Below are 6,068 nucleotides of genomic sequence, written 5' to 3'. Positions count from 1 at the left end.
GACTTTTTGAGATTCAAGGAGGTCTCCTTTCCGGCATCTTTGCACCACATTTGCTGTTTTTCAGCCTCCTAGAGAATGTTAGGAATTAGTCCCTGGGTGGCCTGACCTCCCAGTCGGGCCTGGGAAGCCAACAAAAGCCCCAGGCTTCCCAGGGTGGCGACTGCTCACGGATGTCTGATCAGTATAAGAATCCACATGGCAGTGGTTACCATGTGTGACTCTCCAAGCAGCCCTGACCTGAAGCGCCCTGCCTATGGGCCCAGGGCACAGGCCCCTGGACAAGGCGAAATCAGAGCCCAGAGGCCTGTCCACGGCCAGCAAAGTCCTGTGGTCTTGGAGCCCAGTGTGTGTGTTCCTTCTGGGTCCCCTCTGGCTTTTACCTAACAGAGCCAATAATAATTCTCATTTTAAGAATGTCAGAGTTCCCTTGTGGTGCAGTGGGTTAAGACTCTGGGACTGTCACCTGTAAGCTCAGGTGACACTGTTGTGGTTCAGGTTTGATCTCTGGCCCTGGAACTTCCACATGCCGCCGGCAAGGCCAGCAGAAAAAAAAGAAAAGAAAAGAAAAATATCAATGCGGTGGGTTCATCTGATCCAGAAGGGTCCTCCAGGCCTCTCAGCGCCCTCAGGAATAACAAAAACCCAGCACTGCGTATGCAAAGTATGCAAGGCTCTCAGGTCCCAGAGGACAGTCCGTCTAGCAAGCACAAGCAAGTTGAACTGGAAAGGAGCCACGGTTGTGAATCAGACAGATCTGTGTTCAACTCCCAACCCTGACACCTCATTCAGTCACTCTTCAAACATGTATTAGGCTGGCCCCAGGGCCCGGCAGTGAACAGGACTCCCATGGAGCTAGCTTCCTTGCAAGGGCAGTGTCCATTCCTCTCTCCTCCCGGCTTGCCTTCCTGCACAGCAGAAGCCAACAAGTTTCCCAGACTCCCTTGCAGCCAGAGTTCCATGTGGATTCTGGTTCCATCCATCCGTAGTTAACACTAGAGTTTGCAACGGGATCCAGGGGTAGAGTGAAAGTCCAGCTGTTGGGCTGGGTGCACCACAGCAGTGGGGCAGGTCTGAAAGTGGCATCAGGGGGCAGCACCTCATTCAGAGGGCAGCTTCCTCCCCAGGGCGGGGGCAGCAGTTCCCCTGGCAGCCCAGCTCTGCAGCTTTGCCTCAAGTGCAGAAGCCACCTCACACCCTTCAACCACCTCTAGTCTGGGAACTTCTACATGCTGCTGGTGTGGCCAAAAAAAAAGTATTCTTTAAGAACTTTTTTTTTTTTTAGGGCTGCACCTGCAGCATGTGGAGGTTCCCAGGCTAGGGGTTGAACTGAAGCTGCAGCTGCCAGCCTACACCACAGCCACAGCAAAGCCAGATCTGAGCCATGTCTGTGACCTATGTCATTGCTCATGGCAATGCTAGATCCTTAACCCACTGAGCGAGGCGAGGGATCGAAACTGCCTTCTCATGGATGCTAGTCAGAATCGTTTCTGCTGAGCCCCAGTGGGAACTCCCCTGCTCTTTCTAAAACAAGCCCCTCTCCAAAGCTCCCAATTCTCCTTTCCTGATTAACCTTCCTTCTAACACTTATCACTGAGAGACCCAGGGTAAAACTCCGTGACCTCATAGGGACCATCTTCCACTGAGAGGCATCAAACAAACCAGTCAACACGTAATGGCGTGTTGTGATGTCAGCTAGTGTTGAACGAAGAAGAGTAAAGCAGAGGGTGACAGAGGGTGGTCAGGGAAGACCTCTTTGAGTGCAAGGACAGAGCCAGCTATGAGGATATCCATGGAAAAGGCATGTCAGGGGAGTTCCCTGGTGGCCTCACAGTTAAGGATCCAGCATAGTCACTGCTATGGCAAAGGTTTGACCCTTGCCCCCGGGAACTTCTGCATGCCTTAGGCACAGCTAAGAAAGAAAAAGAGAGAGAGAGAGAGAGAGAGAGAGGGAGAAAGGGAGAAAGAGAGAAAGGAAGGGAGAAAGAAAAGAGAAAAAGAGAAAAGGCATTTCAGACAGGGGATACAGTAAGTCAAAGGCCCTGAGATAGAACAGAGGAACCTGACAAATATGAGCATCCTTGTATGCCACACAGGGAGTCCAGACTTTCCCTGCCAGCACTGGGGAGACCCTGAGGGCTTTTCAGTAGGACTGTGGTCAGGTCTGGGTCGTGTTTCAGAACAGTTGTCCCTTTGAGCAGCCCAAGGTGGGCGGCCTCGCAGTGAGAAATGATGTGTCACGGCGGGGCAGGGACGTGGGGAAGAGGAAGCCGATGCCGGAGGGGCTGGCCATGAACCAGACCCATCCCCGCAGCACCCAGGCACAGAGGGGAGACCTGCAGGGCTGGGTATGGAGACAAGTCTGGGCCAGACAAAGGGAGGGGAGCCCGCTTGTACCTGTCAGTTTGCTTTGGCAGCTACATGGGGAAAAAATGTCAATTTCTGCTCCTCTGTGATTCCTTTGAAGCTCTTTATGGAGAGGCTTACACAGAGACTGCAAGGCCCATCTATTCGCAAGGCCATCCGAGTCTAAGCCATCCAGGAAAGGGTGCCTCACGTGGGTGGATCAGGCCTCCTCTCACCCCATTTCATTATCTTTCTTAACCTGCTTATGCCTCAGTTTCCTCCTCTGTGAAATGGGTAGCATGCAAGCCATTGCTTCTTGGGGTGGGCCTGGAAAATAGATACTGATGGAAAGCCCTAAGCACTGTATTGGGGCCACATAAATGTCAACCAGACTCCTTTCGTTAGTGGTTACCAGGAAGGGGAGAGGTGGGTACTGGCCGGAGGAATCAAGGATGACTTCCTGGCAGAGGCGCGACTTGTGCTGGGACTGATTAGTAACAGCTAGGCCTAGCTGCGCTCTCACAACATGTCAAATTCATGTCTGAACTCCCTGAATCCCTGTAAGAACAGGAAGGAGGAGGTAAACACTATACTAGCTTCTTGGTATAAATCTCTGGTCACTGCTAGGACAAATGATCATAACCGTAGTGGCTTAAAACAACGTAAACTTATTACTTTAGAGTTCTGGACATCAGAGGTCCCCAGTGAGTCTTACAGGGCTAGACTCAAGGTGTCTGCAAGGCTGTGTTCTTTTCAGAGGCTTTGAGAAAAATCCATCTCCCTGCCTTTTCCAGCTTTGAGAAATCAGTGGCCCTGCATAGCTCCAACTTCTGCTGCATCATCACATCTGTTTCTCTGACTCTGACCCTCCTGCCTCCCTCTTATGTGGACCCTCGTGATAACATTGCCCCCCTTCCCCCAAATATCCAGGAGACTGAGCCAATCTCGAGATCCTTCACTGCATCACATCGGTAAAGTCCTTTGGTCATGTAAGGTTAAGGTCACACATTCTCAGGTTCTCAGAATTAGGGTGTGGACCTCTTTGAGGAGGTCACTATTCTATCAGATCCCTTTTATGCACAAGAAAACCAAAGCAAGAGAGGCTCAAGGTCACCCGACTTTGAGAAGTAGAGCCCTAACCTTGAACCAGGTCTGATGGTGACCACAGAGTCTACAGTCACCATCATTTCAGGATTCCAGCTTTTGCCATGCTTGTTCTTTGAACCTAAACATGGGTGCTCCAGCCAGTCTGTTTCTCCAATTCTTTTAAGAATTTTTATTTTTGACTTCACTAGCGGCATGAGAAGTTCCTGAGCCAGGGATTGTACTTGTGCCACTGCAGTAATCAGAGCCACAGCAGTGACAATGCCAGATCCTTAACCTGCTGAGCCACAAGGGAATTCCCATTTAACAAATATTAATTGAGCACCTGTTATGTTCCACATAATAAAGATACAGTGGCAACCACAAAAGGAGAGCATCCGTGTCTGCATGAAGCTGACAGCCATTCAGTTATATTCATCATAATCCAAGTAACAGAAACCCCAGCACAAATCAGCTTGAACAATGAGATTATTTGTTATTTCATAGAGCAAGAAATCAGTGGCAGGTGGTTGTTCTGAGTTTGGTTAATCAAGTACCATGGTCATGGACCCTCAGTTTCCTTCCATCTTTCTTGTTTCTTATCCTCAACTTTGTTCTCACCCCAAATTCCTTTATGACCACAAAAAGGCTGCCATTGCTCTAGCTAATACATCCAGACACAACAGCCAGTGCGTGGAGAACAAGAAATCTTTCCCTAAAACCCACTGAACGGAGTTCCCTTCGTGGCGCAGTAGTTAACAAACCCAACTGGGAACCATGAGGTTGCAGTGCGATCCCTGCCCTTGCTCAGTGGATTAAGGATCCAGCATTGCCGTGAGCTGTGGTGTAGGTCACAGATGTGGCTCGGATTCCGCATTGCTGTGGCTCTGGCGTAGGCCGGCGGCTACGGCTCTGATTAGACCCCTAGCCTGGGAATCTCCATATGCCGCGGGAGCGGCCCAAGAAATGGCAAAAAGACAAAAAAATTTAAAAAATAAAAATAATAAAATAAAACCCACTGAACGCCTTGGCTCATGTATCATTGGCTAGACCTGGGTCCCAGGCCCATTCTCTGGCAAAGGAAAGGAGATCCGATAAATCGTCTGAGACCAATCGGGATTCTGCCCAGAGCTGGGGATGTGTTACAAACACTTTCCTGTGGCACATGCAGAGGCATGTGTCTTTAAATAAAGTCATGGCTCCCATAGCAAGGGAGAAGGGGATAACTACTCAGGCATCCAATGGCCTGGGTTCAAATCCAGGCTCTGCCATGTTCCCTCTGAGTAACTCTCTCGGCCTCAGTTTCCTCATCTGTAAAACAGGTTTAAGTGATGGGACCTAGTTCACAGGATTGTTTTGAGAATAAAGGGAGTCAATGCATGCAAAGTCCAGCTCTCAACACACCTCAGCTACTATTATCTTTACTTCAGCCTATTCCTCAGGGTGGGGCCCAGAACATGAATACTTATTCCATTGCCCTTAACTGTCGAAGACATTTTTTTTCTAGTTTCTCCCCAAATTAAAATGGAAAATTGGTCAAGATGACTGCATTTCAAGACCCCATCCTATGGAGTTCCACTTGTGACACAGTGGAAACGAATCTGACTAGTATCCATGAGGATGTGGGTCTGATCCCTGGCCTCACTCAGTGGGTTAAGGATCCAGCATTGCTGTGGCTGTGGTGTAGGCCAGCAGGTGTAGCTCTGATTCGATGCTTAGCCTGGGAACTTCCATATGCCATGAGTGAAAGGAAGGAAAGAAAAAAAAAAAAAAAAAAAACCCCATCCTAGAAGCTGGTGGATAAAGGACTCTTCCCAGAACAAATAATAGTTTGAGAGGTACTAATACCAGGGTGCTGGGTAAATGTTTGGTACCCAGGACCACCTCTCTCAACTCTACCTTTATCAGTTGCCACTGACAGGCAAGACACCAAGGTCCAGAGAAACAGAGCAACTTGGCTCAGGTTATCAAGAGCCGATGCAGGAAGCTGAATCTGAACCCAGGTCTAACTGAGCCCTGAGGGTTTCACCTGCAGACATGTCATTGTGCCCTACGCAATGTTTTGGACATCTTATTGGCCAGGATTGGGTCACATGCCCATTCTTTAACCATCCCAGGCAAAGCGGATTGGCTCACTCTCATACCAATCAGAGCCTTCCCTGGAGCTGGGGCGGGGCTCAGCTGTCCCTTAGGTTAACAGTTGGTGGAGAAGCACCATAAAATCAGGGTCCCTCCTGTTGGGTGAGAACTAGCAATACTGCCTCCACCAGTCTTTCCAGAAGTGTGACATCTGCACTGCTTGATGGCACGTGTGATGATTGTAGGTGAAGAAATTTTTAACAGATTTTAGATGAACCATTTAAATAGTTATTAGTTTTATACGAGCTATTATAACCTTTTATTTGTGGCGATACTGATTTTTCTTTTGTGATAGCTATACAGTTGCCTTTTATTTATTTATTTATTTATTTATTTATTTATTTGGCTGCATCAGTGGAATGCGGAAGTTTCCAGGCCAAGGATGGACTGAATCACAGCACGGTGACAACACTGGATCCTTGACCCATTAGGCCACCAGGGAACTCCTACACTTGCCTTTTAAAAACTTTAGATCCCACCATTGAGAGTCCTGGGCCAGGGAT

Source organism: Sus scrofa, chromosome 14, assembly GCF_054392235.1.
Source record: "Sus scrofa isolate SSC_HxYL_T2T_F1_AM1 chromosome 14, Sscrofa_HxYL_maternal_Yorkshire_Landrace_v2.0, whole genome shotgun sequence".
Taxonomy (NCBI): Eukaryota; Metazoa; Chordata; class Mammalia; order Artiodactyla; family Suidae; genus Sus; species Sus scrofa.
The sequence above is the reverse complement of the archived record's forward strand: the minus strand, read 5'-3'. Positions refer to the sequence as shown.